This window comes from Protopterus annectens, chromosome 1.part1, assembly GCF_019279795.1.
Source record: "Protopterus annectens isolate FY-2018-M chromosome 1.part1, PAN1.0, whole genome shotgun sequence".
NCBI lineage: Eukaryota > Metazoa > Chordata > Ceratodontiformes > Protopteridae > Protopterus > Protopterus annectens.
Genome location: NC_056726.1, coordinates 1,778,864,593 through 1,778,885,458, shown reverse-complemented (window position 1 = coordinate 1,778,885,458; position 20,866 = coordinate 1,778,864,593). Strand labels below are relative to the sequence as shown.

Genomic DNA, 20,866 nt, shown 5'->3' with positions numbered 1-20,866 from the left:
TAACGGTGTCTGCTGCTTTCCTTTATAGCACTGACGACCTGACGTCAGGCAGCAAGTGACAGCAGCTGACGCAGAAAAACATTGACTCTGGTATTCGGGCTGGCTGAGAGCTACTACTGCAGGGATAACCCACAGGTGATGACTGCAACAGTGAATACACTCGAACATCTACATTTATGGTAAGTGTACACAGCTGTATTTTCCAGCCTCTCCCCAACTCCTGTCATAGTTAAATGCAGCTTAAAATGCTGAATACAGGACATTCCATTTTATGAGAGATTCCCCTACAACTTTAAAGGTATTAAAGATTGTGTAAAGCTGCAAAAAATAGTGTAAGAAATTATTTTAATGCTTACATCGTGTCAGATCGTTAAGTAAAAATGGCTAAAAGCTAACATTTTAGGACATCACATGGAAGCATAAAATGCACAACCACACCAGGTGTGTGCATCATACACTTTTACTCTGAACTGAAGAACAGGTCTTGACAAGAAGACTCGTCCACACAACTTCTAGCCTTAAGAAAATGGTGTACTCGGTAATAGCTATAGAATGTGACACAGTGTGTAACACATATTGTGTGACTTGTAAACATGTAACTTATCAGATTTTGCCATATTGCGTGCAGCATATAGTATAACTAAACTAGACTACTAATAACTATACCTGTGCTGGTGACATTCTAGCTTAGTTGTATTAAAGGGTTTGTCATTGAGTATTTTATCTTACCTATGCTAAAATCTTACAACTACTATAAATAACACCACAAGTGTATCTCTAACTTATTTAATTCTTCTGTAGTTTCCTGTTATGGACTTCTTCAGAATAAACTGTATTGATTGAAAATCATTTAACAAATACATCATCTGTCATGTGACAAAAATGTAAAAACTGTGGGACTGTAAATAACATGGTTATAACAGCAACCTAAAAATATCATAATGACAAAATGCATAGAAAAAAAATAAAGTCAGCATTACTGCACTACATGTCACTGTTCAAAGTCTCAAAACACTCAGCACAGATAAAAAAATGCATTAAGTCCATGAAAGATATTCCCATTCAATGTATTTTGTCATAATAATTCCTTATATTTAACATGCTTTCCCAACATCCTCCTTGGATGTTTTGTATACTTTTCTAGAATAAAACACAGATGTTTCTTTAATCATTTACATAATGAGGTGTGCTTATATAGTGCATTGTTCTTATCTTTTTACTTTGTATCATAAAAATGTTTATAAGTCTATTTTGTAAACATCTTTGTTTTACCTAGGTAAAATGCATCTCAGAAGGAACTTTGAACCAGATGTAATACACCTGTTAGTATACAACTACATAAATCTGTACTTTCTAAAATATTAAGGTAGTCTCTGATCCTGATGTAAAGCCCTTTGTGAATAAATCCACACTACATACAGAATCCACATTTAAACATTCTTTTTTATTTATAGTTGTTTGACTTTGTTGGCTTTGTAACAGATTCAAAATATTTTTGTTTCTTTTATAGGTTAAAGAGTTTTTTTCCCTAAGCTTATCTTTTAGTTCTTCAGAACAAATAGAAAATGGCAATTTATATTCACCACTTGTTTAATCACCATGTTGTTGTTGTTTGTCTTTTCAACTTTTCCCGGTTAGGGGTCGCCACAGCGGAACTCCGGTCCGCTAATGATTGGAGTTGCTTTTTATGGTGCTGAGTTGCCAGCCCGGCGTCCAATCTTCAGCGAAGGCACGCCCATTCACGCATGTCTTTTGGAGGCTACTCGACCGCGGGGAGGACATGCTAGTGCTTAACACAGTCCCAATGAAGTATGAACAAAATGCTTGCTTTTTTAAAAGAGATATTTTATTATATATTTTGTTTTTAATTAATTTTATTTTAGAATTTATATTTAAAAATCATTATTTTTATTAATCATTATATAAATTCATTATGATTATTAAATAATTTTTAGTTAATAGTTTTTTATTTAATTTAATAAGAATATTTATATTTATATTTATATGATCTAATATTAGTATTCATTGTATTTAATAAAATAGAATTTTAAATTTTATTTTATAATTTTTTTTTTATATAGTGGGACCCTTAAATGGTATGAAATGCTATATGCTATAAATGCAAGGATGACAAAAATATTGACAAGTTCTTTATTTTGCTGCTGCTGCTGTTGTTTGTTCTGCTATTTCTTATTTTAATAATTCTGCACCTTCTGCTAATAAAAATTCTGACTATATTAATATTGTCTAAATAATTTAATTGTATAATTGATTATAGGAGGATGAGTATATAAATTTATAACACATTGAGCATGACTTTGTGTCTTTGTCTTGATAAAGCCTGGGAGAGTAAAGCCGGGGAGAGAATTGTTTTTAATTTTTTTTAATTTTTTTTTCTGTGGATTTACATTTAATTAAAGTAGAGGTTTTTACATACTTTTTACAAACTATAGAGTTCTTTGGTCGTAGCTTTGTGTGGGTTTTGTTGTTGCCAAGGACATGCTAGTCCCTAATTCCTTCATGTCAGTATTCATAGTAGATCTCCAAAATAGGTGCTTATTTTGAACTTGTATCTTGTACTATTTCTGCATCTGCTTATTCTAATAATCTCTGTGAATGTCCTCCATCCAAAGTCATTTGAAAAAAAAACAAATAAATACTATATATATGTATATATATATATATATATATATATATATATATATATATTCCTGTGAAAACGATTATCATCAGAAACAGTTGTAGAAAGTGTCTCATACTCTTCTTTCACTAAATTACATCTATACCCCTTTTGGGTGGCAGCTGTTAAAGTATAAATAAGCATATGAAAAAGTTGGCTTTGTAAAAATGGTGGGATTAAAACGATGTATATGTAATTTCGTTATTGATTGCAACATCCTGAATATTGATACCATGGTCTAGATTCAGAAAAGGTTACCACTAGCAGTAGACACCAACACATGCTGCTACTGCTGGCGTTGCTCCTTTTTTATTCAGAGACAGGCCCACTGCAGTGATCCTACACAGTATGTAGGATCACTGTGGTGGGCCACCTCCTTGGTAAAGGCATTCCGTGGGTGTGACCTATGCTAATTAGACATGTTCTGTCTCCCAGAAATGCCTGCAATGAGGCATTTATGCAGCAGAGTGATTCAGAAAATTGGTTGGCTATGTAAGTCAGTATGGCAATCTGAAAGTTCACTCTTCCTCCATTACTGTCAGTAAGTAAGATCATGTTAGAGGTAAGAGCTGGGGAGTTTAGCAAATACTTAATTTTTTTTTTTTGTATGAAAGTGTGTCCACTGCTGCATGTATGTGAGTGTATGCAGACTGACTAGTGGTCTCAGGTGAGTGTGTATGTATGGGTGAATGAACAGGTGTGGTGTTGTGTGTGTGTTAGGGGGGCTGTCATATCCCTATACTCCCCTAGTCTAACGAGCAAGTCCTACAATATGAGTTCTGAGAGTGTGTGTAATGTAATAATGAGGAAATCCTGTGTGTGTGTGCATAATGTGTCTACTTTGAAGTAAAAATAAAACCTGGAGCCCCAGTGAACTCTGGAATGTTTGGGAACTGCTAACTTTCTACTATTAAGTAATAACCTGGAAAATTCTAGTTCCCCCGTATACCCTGAGAACACTGCTGCCTATGTGGAAATGTTCACAGAAACCCTATTCAAGCATGTTAGTTGATGCATAGAAGCAGCTGTACCCAGCAGGAGGAAGTACAGAACTAACTCAAGCCATCCTGGTGAAATCACATCAAGAGGCTGTATAACACAAGTAAGAAAATCATGGTGAAAATTAGGAGGTGTAGCACCCAACAGGATAAAACCACTCTCATCAAACTAAACAGTCTACCAAAGACATATTTGAGGTAAATTTGGCCTCCCATGCCGGACAACTTCAAGCCATTCTTTTGCTATGTCTGCAACCTCAAAGGCAATATGCAGTTGTATGCAGAGCTCAGTGTTAATGGTGCCACCTATACTGAGTCAGAAGATGTAGCAAACCTACTGGCAGACAAATTCAGCTCAAATTTTACCCTTCTCTCCCCCTCAACCTCCCTTCAGAAAATCCCATCAAATATATCTCCCCCTACTATTGTTAGGGGACAAGTCCTCAATGCTCTCTCTAAGACCTAGAACACTGCATCTGTGGGCCTAGACAATATCCCAGGATTCCTACTTAATAGCATGAAACATGACCTATTAGTCCCTCTGAAATTGCTGTTTAACTGTCGCTTCCAAACAGGTTTCATGCCTCACGAATGGACAACAGCAACAGTCATCCCTCTGCGCAAATGTGGGCCATCTACAGACTCTGGAAACTACAGACCCATAAGTCTCACTAATCTCATATGCAAAGCCATTGAAAGAATTGTCATGAACATGATCAATAATGACATAGGACACCTCTATACACTGGACCCAATCCAGTTTGATTTTGTCAAGGGCAGGTCATGCCTACTCAGCCTGGTGGACTTCTTTGAGAAGGTCATCAAAGCAATGGATGAGATCAGCATAGTTCTCACTGCCTACCTTGACTTGCCCAAGGCAATTGGCACAATACCCCACTTGGGCATTGTTGATAAACTCAAGATATTAGGTGTAAACCCCTATGTCACCCAGTGGATAGCCAGCTTGCTCACAGACAGGACCCAGGATGTTAGAATTGGTGAGTCCACCTCTACAGAGGCCAGTTTATTTATTTATTCATTTATTTATTATTTATTTAACATTTGTTTACTGGGAAAGTCTGACTGGAACAGAGCCCATTTTCAGAGTCCCTGGGAGAAAAGCTGCAGATACATGTCTTTGGAACGCGGGAAGAAACTGAAGCACCCAGAGAAAATCCACGCAAATGCAGGAAGGACATACAGACTCCTCACAAAAAGTACCCCAACCAAGAATCGAACCGGATGAGCTGTTGCTGTAAGGTGACAACTCTAATCGCTGCACCATTGCATCTCCCTGTTACAAGGGGAGTCCCTCAAGGATTAGTCCTGGGACTTCTCCTTTTTGGCATTTACCTTTCTGAAGTCAAGGGCCTCTGGCTAACCAGATTTGCGACAATTGCAAATTAGGAGTAGTCATAGGTTCCCCCACCAGCACTAATGTTCTCCAGGAAGGGCTGACACAGACAAATACCTTGTGTCAAAGCCATGGACTAAAACTAATTGCCAAAAAATGCATAATAGTATCCTTTGGGAAGTCATTCACCCCCTGGTAACTACCATATTGACAAGACACCCCTAAGAGTTGACCCAGTAGTCAGGTACCGGGGACACACAGAGGCAGTAATCTAGCCTTTGACTGTCACGTGTCTACAGTAGTGAGGAAGTAATTCTGTGTTGTACAACTTATAAGCAAAGGTATGACATCTACGTCTGAGGTCATTGGTGTACTGTATTCAACATTCATCAGACCTGTCATTGAGTACAATGCCCCTTTGGTATGTACCTAACCAGGCCTTTCCAACACATGGAACATCTACCGAGGTTCCCCACTAAGAGAATATAGGGCGTAAGTAACATGTCATATACAGATTGCCTCAAGACCCTATCCTTGTATTCTGTCTCCTACAGGTTGTTCAGGGGAAATCTATGCCTGGCATACACATAATCACCAGACCCCAGCCTGATGGACCTCCTACATATCTGCAAAACAAGCAGCACCATAATTATCCATTGTAAAGACTTAAACCCCCGCCTGTGATATAAATAGAACCTGTTGGAGAGAAAGACATGTATCCCAGTGACTTCCCCTTCTCTGGAAGAGGCTCCCTGTCCATGTGAAGCAGGGTTCTTCCCTAACTCAATTCAAATGTAACTTGGACAGTTGGATGGGGAACAAGAAATTCATCCCTTGTTTGCCACCCATGTCAACAATACACACAGGCAGCCTGTAAATGGTTCATGTACAGGCCTCTGCTTCACTTATCAAGGGTACCAGAACTTTCAGAGATTTGGGATGCACGGCTAGGATTAAAAAGGCTGTTGTGTGTTTTTAGCCTAGTACACACCTATGAACCTGTAAGTATTGAAAGATACTCCAGCTCACTTAAAAAAATGGAACAACAGTTTTGCAGTATGAAAGATGTGTGGACAGGGGAACAACAGACACAATAGATATTCTTTAAATGTTATTCTAAAGTCATGTGAAAAGCTAGAAGATGAACAGTTTGGCAGTAAGCTGGCTGTATGGGGGATACTAAACACCAGTGATTTAAATGAACAGGGGAAAAAGCTTTGTTTACCAGAGATTTAGTCCTGTGCAGTATCACTAAACACTAAGTATAGTCTTATAATTCTACCTTTAATCACAGAAATTTTTAAAATTAAAATGGGGAAAAGCTTCTGACCTTATACCATTAGTACAGGAAGCAACCAGCTAACAAACCAAAGCTTTAGTCCTCTACACTAACCAAGGAGAGAAAGCATTAAGCTGCATTTTCTGAACTATACAAAGTATGAAACTCTTAATGCTTGGCCTTATTAACTAACTGTAAAAATTCACAAGTTATGAAGAACAGGTCAGCGGCAAAATCAGGGATAGTTACAAAGGAAAGGGTTGTGTCAGTTTTGTGGCGGCCATGCCTGTAAATGACCATGCTGAAGACTTTCAGATAAAACTGGGAGGAACACTAGATGACACCAGTGTGAATTTGTAAATATTTCTTTGAGTCACTTAAAACGTTACTAGACTAATAGATTCTAGCATCACAGTGTATTTTCTGAGCATTAAGAAAAATGAAACTGTAATGTCTTTCATTATTGCCTGACAACAATCATCCATGATTTGAGTGGCAGGGAAAACTACAAAGATACACCAGTGACATTGTCAACTTTTGGACACTTAAGAGGTATGTTTGTGTGTGTGTTTGTTTGAATGGGTTTGTGTGACAATGAATAAGAGGTGGTGTCTGTGCTAACCATATGCTTGAGCTGCTACAGGTGATTCTGATTAGCACTAGTGATATCACCACACAAATCAGAGTTATGCAGATTAGCTGATAATGAGGTCATTCCACACTGTGGCTAATGTGTCTCTGAATTGCATTTCCCACAGTTGTGGAAACAGTTCCTTTTGGCCACAGTTTTTAGCTCCCCCAGTGGGATTCTTTATAAATTCCAGGGTACAGATATCTGAATGAGGTCTAGGAGAGCACAGATTTATATATAATTGTTCCTCCTGTCACACTTTTCCATGTTGGTAAAACGTAGATATGTCTACAGAAAAGGATTTATGCACATCTTTATGAGATTAAGAAAAAGAAGATAAGAACAATGCATTAAGTGTACTTTAAGCATACATTATTATGTATACAAATGAAATTACCATTTTATTCTGGAAAAGTGGATAAAAGCATCCAAAGAGGGCACTTCAAATGTATATTAGATATAAGGAACTATTATGACAACTTTGAATGTGGGTATCATTCAAGGCTTGAATAAATGTGTAGCTATATTGATTGTTTTGTGAGTTTGGACCGCTAGATTGTAGTGCAATATAGTTGATTTTATTTATTCAATGTATTTTGTGACTGTGATTTTTAGGTGGTTAGTTTTTACAAGCACACATTTATAGTCACATGATGATTACACTGTTTTGTCACTTGACTGTTGAAATAGTACTTATTGAATGTTTTTTATTTAATATGGTTTAGTTTGAAGTACTCCATAACTGAAAGTGGATGAAAACACTAAATAAAAGTTGATGATGTACTTTCTGTGTCATTTATAGTGGTTTTGATATTACTAATTTTGTGTATAAATATGACAGTTTCTGGTTTTATATGATTTTGAAATGGATGGTGTGCTGGAGGTTGAGTATTAATAACACTTCAGACTGTGAATAGGTTGCCATGTTTGTTTGTTGTTACTAGGAAGGTCTGACTGGGTCATGCAAGACCCCTTTTCAGCAGAGGCTTGGAGAGAAAGCTCCGTACACATATTTAGTGAAAAAAAAATTGAGGCTATAGCAGGTACTCTGTGAGTATAAACAATATTTACCGCATAGTGATGCAGATTCAACATGTTAAGAGAAGACTAATGAGTTTCTTGCAATAACTGCCATTATGGGAAGTCTCATTAAGACTGCAGGTACCAAGTGGCTTAAGGGACAGAACTGAAGTTCTGCAGGATACACTTGCCATCATCTGTATGTTCTAATGTATTGCTTCATGGATGAGAAAGTCTGGAAAATGTAGGCCTAACAAAGTCATAGCTGCTTCACTATTGCCTACACTGTTATGTCTTTAACTAGGCATAAGGTAAGTTGTTGGCCATAGGTCAACATGCTCAGCCTTAATGACACCATTTGTGTTTGTGTATCTGTGTGCATGTATGTGTGTGCTTATCACCCTGTTTAATGAAAACTGCAGAGAATCTCTTAATTCCAGGGTGAAGACTTAAGCGGAAAAGCGTCATGTGAATATTTGCTGTATGTTCTATATAATCGGCCAAATAAATTTTGTTTACAGTGGCTTGAAAAGAAATGTCTTTAATTCTACTTCATGAGTGTGTCTGTTTTGGTCCTTTGAAGAACAAGAACTGTTTTAGTTATTTATTTATTTAGTAAAAAAAAAAAAAAAATTCTGTTTTTTTTTTCTTTTGCAGGGTTAAATCAATGCAACACTTTTCTGGAACCGTTTTGAACTGTTTATCTACGTTTAAGTAATCCAGTTTTTTGAACAATTTTAAAAACAAAAAAGGAAAACAAATTTATATATATATATTTTTGGGAGGGGGGAATGCTTGATGCCGAGCCACCTGCTGCAAACCATAGCAGAGACAATCGAATTACTGAAGTACCACTGGCAGTCAGAGACCCTGAGCCCATTGTGTGAGGAGGACCCTGGGACTTCTGTTTCCGACTTTGACTTATCATCATCTGTCTTTGGTGGCATAAATGAAAAGTAAAGATTATTCTTTTTATAAAGGTATGTTCACTGTATGTAAGTCTTTATTCGTACCCCTGTGTACTCTGAAATAAGTTTTAGTCTGTTTATTCATTGAACAACTTCTGCACTTTACATTTTCCTTCCTTTTCTGTTGATGTATCTCTTTTTGCTTTCCAGTGTTTTGTATGTGTCTGTTCACCAAAAGCAGTTTAAATATGCAGGTTTTCCTAGGTTCTCTGTTTTTTTTTTAAACTCCTCATCAGTCATATTGTTGAGATTTGTTTCATGTATTTAACTACTGTCATTTTTTTGTGTTTGAGTAAGTGTGTGTGTTGTCCCCCCCCCTTGTCAAGTCAGACACATGTAAAATATGCGTGTGTACAAATAAATAGTGTGTATAGATTGTGTGTGTGTGTGTGTGTGTGTGTGTGTGTGTGTGTGTGTGTGTGTTAATATACACAAATTCACACAGATGCACATATATGGGTTTATGAGAAGTGATCAAGATACAGACACATTGATTCACTCCTAAGCAATGGCTGCATATCGAAAGTCACAGATACCAAAAATTAAACATACTGAAACAAGAAAGATTGCAAAAGGAAAACGCTTTCCCTTTGCAATCATAGAAGGAAACCCCTCACCATCACATTTGTATCACATTTCCCTGAACAGTTCTGCTGCTACAGAAGTAATGTTTCCAAGTTAAGCTGCAGAGTTAGGGTTATCAGCTATTAGTGTATGGATTGGGACCTCACCCCACTGTATCACTGTACTAATGTCTTTTAACACTAACCTTAGCACTAGCCCTGCACCTTATATTAGAAAAAACACTTTCTGTACACAAGACAGGCTCAGATACTCAGCATATTTACCAACACACAAGCTTAACACTAAATCTATCCCCTTACCTGTCCCGTACTTTGAAGGTCTCCTGTCCATAGATGTATATAAAAATATGTTTTGATCAGCCATAGGCTTAATACATATGGTAACTCAATTTTGTCTTTGTTCTTCTGTATGTTGGAGTACAGAAGCCTTCTCTAGTATAAAGTAAAAGTGATTACATGCAACTGTCCACGTTGCAGAGACTGCGCTATAGTCAGGGCATACCTTACAGTGCCACTGGAGCCTTACCACGTTTCTTTTGCTCCTTTTTCATTTACTGAACAGCAATGATTTGTCTAGCTTGTCTTGTCAGTGTCTCAGATACATTTTTCCAATGATTTGTTTGAACACACATAAGCTCAGTACATATAGTAACTGAGTTTTGTCTTTCTTGTTCTGGATACCTGAATTACAAAAGTTATCCCCTGCATGTCACTAGTGGTCAACTGAGAAAGTGATTACATGAAAGTGTCTATATTGTAGAGACAGATCACTGCTAAATTTAGGATACTTTGAAGGTTTCCTGACCATATAAGAAGCTAGACAAAGTGACAAAAGAATCCCCTTCCCTGCTGGCACTTATGATGTTGTACCTTTGGGACATTTTTTAAATAGTAGCTTCTGACTTAGTTGCTTTATGAGAGAAATGTAACTGAGAATACAGAATGATGGAAATAGAAAGTTTTTGCCTGAAGGACACTACATTGTATTGCATTGTAAGATGCTTGATAAGCTGTTATGTACTGGTGGTATACCGTTATTTTCTGTTGTCACCCATCCAGATGACTGCTGATTGAGTTTCACATGTGGCTTTTGAAGTGTAAATGCTGAAATATTTTAGGAAGCTGAAAATGCTGGTAGTTAGGATGACTCTGTGCTTGGCATACTTTGTGAGCTGCTGAAGAAATAGAGTAAAAAAACAAAAAAAAAACCTATCCATTCCTTTTATTTGAGGATCCCCTGGGAAATGGTTATATTTGTGGGAAGTGTGGCTGATGATACGGAGCTCACTGGTTTCATTTAGATTCACTCACTGAACAGAAAGATATAAAGCCAGAGCCATAACCTTTGTGATGGAGACCGGGCAGATTCCTATAATTTGGGTGCATTTATAGGTGTAGTTCTTCACTGGATATCTGCACTGCCAATTCTTTGTGTCCACCACCCCAAGCATTTAGCCAAGTATGGTGACTATTAATTGTATCCACAAAACTTTGTCTTTGTAAGTATTCTTGAGAATAAATGCACTAACCTCTGATTCTTTTTTTTTTCTCCTCTGGGTGTACAGTTACTGTTGTTTGGAAGAGTTACCTAGCATAAGGACAGCCTTGTCATCCTGATATCAAAAGTGCTACTGTCATTGGCTGATATCATTCACAAACTGATCACTCCTTTAAACAGGGTAGTACAGGTGAAAGTACACCTGCTTTGTATTGTTCCAGGTGGTGGGATTCCTTGGTGGAGAGCTAGTAAGGGGAACTGTTTCATCATTTGATGATTTGTGCAGGCATTGCATTAATGATTGTGTTAGCCTTGAAGTGCTCACCACAGTATACCTTATGAAGCCATCTGAAGTGTCTACATGTTTGGGTACTACCTATCTTAAGTTTTAAACTAGGCAGTCTGGTAATGTTCTTACAGTTCTGTACATTAAAGGAATGCTTCTGATTGGGGGAAAATGATGAGCTACAGCATCTGCTGGTAGTGTCATGAGACCTCTGTAGTTGGTAGAACAGAAGGATTAATTAATTTTCTGGACTAGTCCGTTTAGATCTCCCACACTGTGGGTATATGCATTTTCCCAGGCCTGTGTACAATGGTTACCAATCAATTTGTTGATGACAATTTCTTAAAGTGGTGTCCTGTTATTCATTGTCTCATAAAAATACTTTCTGCACTCATTGAGGTTGCCCTTCCCCCACTGCTGTGAGACCATGGAGTTAGTGTATATGGATTGTGTGTGTTTGCATGGTGAGGGGGGAGGCATATGGAGATGCAGGAGGGCTTTCCCTCGGGAGAAGAAACTCTATTTCTGCATGTGGTTTTCAACAGTATTGATTTGCAGTAATGATAGTCACAGAGATTATTGTTGACAAAGTGACATGAATCCCTTATGCCATCCCTGTACTGGAATTAAGGGTATATACCACCAGGATTTTCATCTAGTTTATCTATTCACGCAGTTTGGATCACCCTATGTGCATTGTCAAAAAGTTTATGGCTTTATTGCCCTGAAGGCTTAAGATCTTGTAAATCTTCCTGTGGATACTAGTTCACGAGTCAGGGGAACCATAACCTTCCATTTCTGTCAGGTCATAATACCTACATTTATCATTAGAAAAACAAAAAAAGAAACCAAACTTGTAAAAAATAAAAAATGAAACTCCAGCAGAAGAAGGTATATTTATTCCATTAGCGCTTTCATGCATACAAGTCAATGCACTTCTTCAGACAGCCATTTCAAAAAACAATCTTACTTATATACCCACACCCAACAATACATTATTAATTACTTGATTAATTAATTAAACAATCAAACATTAAAGGACCATAAACCTTAAAATATGATATAAATACACAGCCATTAATTTCTTTGTTAATAATAGGCAGCATATCATGTTTTAAAACCAAACATTCAACTCAATGTTATTAATTAAAATATTTTGTAAAGATATTTTATAAAAATTATATGATATTTATCTCTCCAAAGCTCTCAACTTCAACAAACACTTCACAGAACACATTTATCATTACCCAAATTTGCTTTCTTTGCAATTCACATGGGGTTACATGCATTTATATCATATTTTGTTGGTCCTACTGCTATTGAAATGAATAAGTAACGAATATGTATTTATTTATTCATTTTATATTTGTTGACCGGGAGTGTCCGACTGAGCCAAAGCCCTTTTTCAGTGGAGGCCCGGGGAGAAAAGCTCCAGACATACAAAATTAATGAAGAGATATTCAATAAGTTACAATTCTAACATCAGTAGTTACAAAGTTATACAATAAACAACAGCATGTTAGCAGGTACAGCACGAGAAGCAAAGATGTAGATGTTCATTGTGTTTCACTGTTGTAGTCATTACACTTTGGGTTATCTGCCAGTAGGCTACCCGCAGTCAGCCCAAGTTCCAAAGTCAAGGTCCAGCGTTGGTTGCTGTCACCTCTTCCCTGACGTCAGTGCGCCAGGGGTATAAAAGATGCAACTGACACCATTTTCTCCAGTCTTTCTTGCCGCTTGATGCCCAAAGCAAAAGCAGTTTGCAAGTGCTGGTCGGCCGACTCCTGAGATTTTCAAAATTGAGTTTCAGAACCAAAGTCTTCAATAAAGCTAAGTACCCCGTTGGGGAAACTTTTTCTTGCTCCAGACCGATGTCAGTAAAAGTTAATAATTGTATCTCTTGTGGGAAGCAAATACCTCATAGGGACTTTCACTCTTACTGTATTCCTTGCCTAGGCCCTGACCACGATGTTACCAGTTGTCGGTTTTGTGCTAGATTCAATAAACGCACTATTAAACATCAGTTTGATTTTGCTTTACATTATTTTGGCCGAAGGTTTAATTCCATAATGCCATCGGAACAACCGACGACCGGAATTTATAAAAAACACAAAGACAAAGAAAAGGACAGGCATCCGAGGTCCAAAACCGATGACGAAGCCTCTTCTAGGCCAGTCGCCAGTTCTCAGTGAGGCGCTTTTGCAGCCCCTGACACCCGCTACCTCAGAGCCACAGGCCGTATCCGACAGCCACGTGGAGACACCAAGGCCTGTAGAAACTCAAGGTATTGGGCCTGCGGAAACTATCCTCTCAGATGGGTCCGGAGCCACTGAGCAGGCATCGGCTTCTGAGGGTGTTTTCAGACCTTCACAGCTTACAATTAAGCCCACTACAGCAGGCAAGGCAAAGTTAAAAACACCATTAAAGACAAGAAAACAAGTACAGCATTCTACTGAACAGTCATCCATGCCAAAGAAACAGATGCTTAAAATGGCCGAAGACCTAATTACTTTAATCAGGGGTTCCCATCCCCCTCCTGATAAAAGGCCTAGGCAAGACACTGACTAGGCTTTTTTCAGTTATGTTAGGAAACCTGGGATGCAACTCCCAGACTTGTTCTGAGTTGATTCTAAACGACAAAAAATACAGTAAACCCACAGACATCGCCAATATCCTGGCAGACAGGTTCAGTGCAAACTTCTCCACCCCCAAAGAGCAAATATCTATCCCGGCAGAGGGCTGCCTGCCAAACATCTCAGATGCTCAGGTGAAGGCTGCCCTCTCCAAAGCAAAAAACACTGCTTCCATGGGACCAGATGGCGTCCCAGGTTGCGTCCTACATGAACTACAAGAGGAACTAATCCCTCAAATAAAACAGCTATACAATCTCAGCCTCACTACAGGATATGTGCCCACAGAATGGTGTACAGCAACAGTGGTCCCACTCCACAAAGGTGGAGCCTCTACGGACCCTGGAAACTATCGCCCATAAGCCTGACTAGCTTAGTCTGCAAGGCTATGGAGAGGATCATCATGGAGCTCATAAACAAAGACATTGGGGACCTACAGACACTAGATCCTACCCAGTTCGGCTTTGTCAAGGGCAGATCCTGCCTTTTGAACCTGGTTGACTTCTTTGAAATAGTCACCAAAGTCATAGATGAAGGGAAGGTAGTCCACACAGCCTATCTGGACCTTGCAAAGGCATTTGACACAATACCCCACTCGGGCATCATAGATAAGCTATCCAGCTTAAATATAAACCCCTATGTCACAAGATGGGTCACAAACTGGCTCAAAGACAGAACCCACAGAGTGAGAGTTGCTGGAGCCATGTCAGACTCGAAACCGGTCACAAGTGGCATCCCACAGGGTTCTGTCCTGGGACCACTCTTGTTCGGTATATACTTTTCCGAAGTACAGGCAACTGTGGGAGGACTATGGCTCACCAAGTTCGCAGACGACTGCAAACTGGTCGCCATAATCAACTCTCCAGCTGACACAAGCATCCTGCAAAGAGGTCTCACAGAGACAGATAACTGGTGCCAGCGCAATGGTTTAAAGCTAAATGCCAAAAATGTATAGTCATACCCTTTGGCAAAACAATGTGCCCACAAATTACCACATAGGCAGAAACCCATTAAGTACAGAGAAAGTTATTAGGGACCTGGGGACCCAAGTTGATAGCAATCTCTCCTTTGAAAACCACATTGCCAAAGTGGTTAGAAAGACCTTCTACATAGCCCACCTCATCACAAAGCGTTTCACATCTAGATCAAGAGAGGCAATCGTGCCTTTATTCATCCCTCATCAGGCCCATCATAGAATACAATGCCCCTTTTGGGATGTACCTTACCCGACACCTGCAGCAATTAGAAAGACCCCAAAAGTATCTCACCAAGAGGATCAAGGGTCTCAAACAGATGTCATATGCTGCTCGGTTAAAAAAACTCCAGCTCTACTCAGTTGCATACCGCCTACTTCGAGGCGATCTATGCCTGACATACAAAGCTATGTCAAATCCAGAATTAATGGACATGCTCCACCTCAGTAAATCTAAATCCCTTAGAGCCACACGCTCGAGGGACTTGAACCTCAGCACAGAAATAAATAGAACTTGCTGGAGGGACAGGTTCATAACCCAGAGGCTCCTTTCGCTCTGGAATAGAATCCCAGTTCATGTGAGGCAGAGCACCTCACTGAATCTCTTCAAGAAGAATCTCGATAAGTGGATGGGGGATCGTAGGTTTGTCCCAGGGATTACTCCCGTGTCACTATTAGACAGAGGCACAGTAAACTAAACCTTAAAAAGGGCACAGTATACTCAAATCGAGGGGTGGCGTAAGCCATACAGAATCGGGCTAGGCTTATAATTGCCCCAGGGCAGATAGCCTAGTATGAACCTATGAACCTATGATTCCTCTGACCAGGTTTCTATTTCCTCTGATTCCTCTTCTGATCAGGGATATTCTCTCCCTCCCTATGAGGACTCTGATGCAGAAGAGTCTATACCTTCAGCCTCTCCACCTGAGGATTATTCTTTTGGGGAAACCCTGCACACCATGAGGGAGCATTTCCATTGGGAGAGCCAGGATTATTCAGAATCCAAGAAAATGCTCAGAGACTTTCTTTTATTGCCCCAGCACAGGCTCCTGGCTATTCCCCCTGTGCTTTATATTGTTGATGATGTTTTCTCTGAATGAATCCAGTCTGACTCCTGATTCTTTACCCCCTGCACCAGTCAAGCCAGACAGGTACTACAGGGTCCCTGACTCTCATAAATTTCTTTACAAAAACCCTGCTGCAGATCCAGGAACAATTTCTCAGGGTCCTAAAGGGGTTAAAGCTTCCACTGCTAAAAATCCTGTTCCCTCGGATAGGGATTCCAGAGCTCTGGACAGATGGGGGAAAAAAGTTTACACTTCTGCTATTTTAGCTGTAAGGGTTTTAAATTGCCAGTTTCACATGCTTAAATATCAACAGTACCTCATGTCATTGTTAAAGCAGAAAATGGTTTCTATCTGAGAAAGTCCGGACAGTAAGGAAATGCAGGATTTATTGCATGCAGCTGAACAAGTGGGAAAGCATACTTTACAATGTGGTTTTGATTCATTAGAGGCTTCTTGTAGAGCCACAGTTACAGGCTCTGTTATTCGAAGGCATGCTTGGTTGAAAGAACAAAGTTTACTTGACCATGTTAAAGTAAAATTATTGGATGCTCCACTACAGCATGATACTTTGTTTGGTGTTAGGGCAGAAGAGGTGTTAAAGAAAATGGAGGATAAAGCAAAATCAATGCAGACAGTAAAGGATTTCTTACAGGTTCAACCACCTAGGTTTAGAAACTGGCCTTCAAAAAATTGTTCCTTTCCGGTGTCGGACAGGCCACAAAGAGGCAGATTCAGACGCCCAAGAGGCAGATCTCAGCCCCAAGGCTCCTACAGACCTAAACAATGGGGTGCTTCAGCCCCCAAAGGAGGGGAAGACAAATCACAACCTTATAGGAAACAGTCCCAATGACTTCCCTCTACAGATGCCAAGCACTTATCTTTTGGCAACACCCCTAGGGGGGGAAGCTAGCACTTTTCTCAAAAAATTGGCACATAATCACCCAGGACAAATGGCTACTGAATATTGTTTCTCAGGGTTACATGTTCCACTTTCACACGCTTCCAAAATCAAGAGGTATGCCGGACCTGCCACAAAACCAATGGGCAGAGCCGCAAAAACAAATTGCTGCTCTCATGGACATGGGAGCTATTCAAAGAGTACCACAGCAAGAACAGGGGCAAGCATTTTACTCAAGACTTTTCTTAGTACCCAGAAAGGACAAAGCCTGGAGACCAATACTGGACCTGTCAATCCTAAATACTTTCCTGGATGTTCCAAAATTCAGAATGCTAACACTACAGCAGCTTCTACCCATGCTGGGCAAGAAGACTTGGCTAGTTACTTTGGACCTCAAGGAGGCATACCTGCATGTCCCAATCAGAGAAACTTGCAGAAGATACCTCATATTCATAGCAGGCTCAATGCATTACCAATTATCTGCACTGCCCTTTGGCTTATATACTGTGCCCAGGGTCTTCACAAAATGCCTGGCACCAGTAATTGCATTTTGCAGACAAAAAGGAATTCAAATATATCCCTACTTGGACGAATGCCTTATTCAAGCAGAAAGCGAGGACATTCTACTAAAGCATCTGGCGTTTGTAAAAAGATTACAAATTTGCCTAGGGTACACAGTAAACAAAAAGAAATCAAAACTAGTGCCCCCTCAAGAGATAATATTCCTGGGTGCAAGCTTAAATACAGCTGCCCAGATGGCTTATCTCACGCCAGACAAACAAAGGCAACTGACTCAATACTTTCAACTGATGGCAACAAAGACCCAGCTCCCTGCAAGAAAAATTCTGCAGGCCCTGGGCTTCATGGCGTCCTGCATTCTACTAATTCCATATGCAAGACTGCATATGAGGAAACTACAATGGTATCTAAAAAGTGTTTGGACTCAACATTGTCACAGCCTGGAGACAAGTATAACTTTAATTCCCTGCCTACAACAGGAGTTTCGATCGTGGTCCCAGGTCTGTCACCACAACAAGGGACAGCCTTTCACCTTACCCACAGCCAGGCAGACAATGACAACGAATGCATCGGATTATGCCTGGGGGGTGCATATGGCAGGAAAATGTATTCAGGGCACGTGGCCCAAAGTACAAATGCATCTTCACATCAATCAGAAAGAGATGCTAGCTGTACAGAATGCCCTGACAGCTTTCAAGGACCTACTACATCCAGGACAACTACTAATAAAGACGGACAATACCACAGTTATGTGGTACATAAGCAAGGGAGTACACATTCCTACCCCCTATGCAGGCAAGCCATGACCTTGTGGAACACAGCACTAACCTACCAGGTACATCTGCAGGCACAATTCCTGCCAGGAACAAAAAGTACACTGGCAGACGAACTAAGCGGAAATCTCATGGACCCTCACAAATGGAAACTAAATCCACAAGTGTTCAGCATGATAACAAGAAAATGGGGACACCCAGACATAGATCTTTTTGCCTCCCCTCACAATTGCTAACTACAGAAATTCTGCACAAGAACTTATCACTCTAAAGCATGGAAAGTGGATGCTCTATCATTCAGCTGGAAAGCCCTTACAGTCTATGCCTTCCCTCCAATGCCTCTTCTTACCAAGTTGCTCCTAAAAGTCAGACAAGAAAGGCCAAAAATGATCCTGATTGCTCCAGACTGGCCACGCCAGCACTGGTACCCAATCCTAAAGAGCTTGTCTCAGGGACCAGCTTGGCCTTTACCTCTAATTCCTCATCTTCTGACTCAACAAAACAATCAGATTCTGCACAGTCAACTCAGAACCTTAAATTTGGCAGCATGGCAGATGATGTAGCCACTCAGACTGCTCCTCTCTCTAAAGCTGTTATGGATGTCATTTTAGAAGCCAGGAGGCCCAGCACTAGGAAATCTTATGCAGAAAAATGGAAGAGATTCTGTGCTTGGAACCAGGCACAAGGGCTCGAACCACTTGTTCCAAATATACCTCAGATTTTACAATACCTAGCTGAGATGCTGGACAAAGGCCTATCTTTCTCATCAATTAAAATCCATGCCTCTGCCATTTCAGCTCATTACAATACGGAACCTCCTATTTTTTCACATCCTCTACTAAGACAGTAACTCAGAGGGGCAAAAAACATAACATCTCCAAGGAGAGCACCAGTACCAACTTGGGAATCTCAATTTTGTTTCAGAAAAACTCACACTGCCTCCTTTTGAACCAGCCAGCACATCTGATATAAAATTCTTATCGTGGAAAACTGCTCTGCTCCTAGCAATAACTTCAGCAAGAAGAGTATTAGAGTTACAGGCATTAATGGCTGTGGAACCTTTCATCATTTTTCACCAGGACAGGGTTTCTCTCAGGACAAACCCAACATTCATGCCAAAAGTAGTTTCCAGTGTGACCCTGAACCAAACCATTAATTTACCAACTTTCTACCCAAATCCCCAGAATAAAGGGGAGAGACTTCTGCACGCTTTGGATATACACAGACAGCTATGATTCTACTTGGACAAAACAAAAGCTTTCAGAAAGACTGAGCAACTGTTTGTGGCCTATGCTGCAGGATCACAAGGAAAGCCCATCACAAAGCAGACAATTTCAAAATGGATAGAACACTGCATCCGCTTCTGTTATGCACACCATGGCAAGTCAGTGCCTAAGGTCATTAGGCCACATTCTACCAGAGCAGTAGCCACTTCAGCAGCCTTTCTCAGAGGAGTACCAACCAAAGACATTTTAGAAGCTGCAACCTGGAGCTCAGTGCACACTTTCACCAAGCAGTACTACTTGCCTCTCTACTCTAAATCCAGAGCAGGCTTTGCCACTGCAGTCCTGCAGGGCCTGGTAGCCTCTCCAAATCCAATTTAGACCCAGCCGGCCAACCTCAGCTTTGCGATTCTACCCAAGTGTAATGACTGCAACAGTGAAACACGATGAACATAGTACAGTTGTGTACCTACCATAAATGTAGATGTTCCAGTGTATTCACTGTTGCAGTCCAGGTTACCCACCCACCATCCCCCTTTTCATTGCTGGGACTTCTCTGTACTTCTCAACTCTGTACAGCCTATGTGGTGTATTTGCTTGTAGATGAAGGAAATGTTTATATCAGTACATGCATGCTTTTTGGCATAATTGTATCTTTCCAGCCTTCCTATCTGGGGGCACCTGACATCTGGGGCAAGAAAAACTGAAGAAAATGGCGTCGGTTGCATGTTTTATACCCCTGGCGCATTGACTTCGGGGAAGAGGTGACAGCAACGACGCCAGACCAAGACTTTGGAACTCGGGCTGACTGCGGGTAGACTGCCGGCAGATAACCCAAGTGTAATGAATGCAACAGTAAATACACTCGAACATCTACATTTATGGTAGGTACACAAATGTACTTTTTTTTTTTTTGCTAACCTAAAGTACAAAAGCAGAATATAGGAAAAGTTTTAGAAGTCACATAGAAGGAGTGGTATATAACAGTAAAACAGGACTGTGCTGTTTGGTTATAATCAGGGAGGGTGCAAGCAGTGGCAGGTCCAGTGTTTTATGAAGTAGCCTTAAATTGTTTGGGGTGAGTAAGGTTCCTTATTTCTAGTGGGAGTTTATTCCATGCAATAGAGGGGTGATGGCTGTATAAGTTGCAGCCTGCCTTAGATTTAGGTTTGTAAACAGTTAATAGGTTTTGGTTTGCACTTTGGAGATGTCTGATAGGGGAGTAGAGGCTGATGAGGGATGATAAGGCTGGGCAGAAAGCTGGCTGATATAGAATGGAGTGTACAATTTGGATCTGAGATTGGAAAAACAGGTGTGGTAGTTCAAACCAGTTCAGGTATTTTAGGGAGCGACAGTGGTGGGATTTATGTTTGTTGAGCTGCAAATCTAGCTATCTTGTGGTAGGTCGATTCTAGTTTGGCAAGAATAGAGTTCAGATTTCTGAGTATTTGGGAGCAGTAAGTTAAGCAAGGTAGAAGGTAGGCA

The 20,866-nt window shown here is 40.1% G+C and overlaps 1 protein-coding gene across 5 annotated transcripts in view; it reads left to right on the top strand.

The window, feature by feature from the left end:
- Window positions 1-20,866, top strand: part of AHDC1 (AT-hook DNA binding motif containing 1) — a 1,805,436-nt gene that overhangs the window by 1,743,110 nt on the left and 41,460 nt on the right. For 4 of the 5 annotated variants that reach the window (XR_006366341.1, XR_006366343.1, XR_006366346.1 and 1 more), the window contains one exon: window positions 8,620-8,942. The exons of the other annotated variant lie outside the window; for it this stretch is intronic. The gene's annotated coding sequence lies outside the window, so the exon portion shown is untranslated. The remainder of the gene's footprint in view (window positions 1-8,619; window positions 8,943-20,866) is intronic. 5 annotated transcript variants of the gene reach the window in all.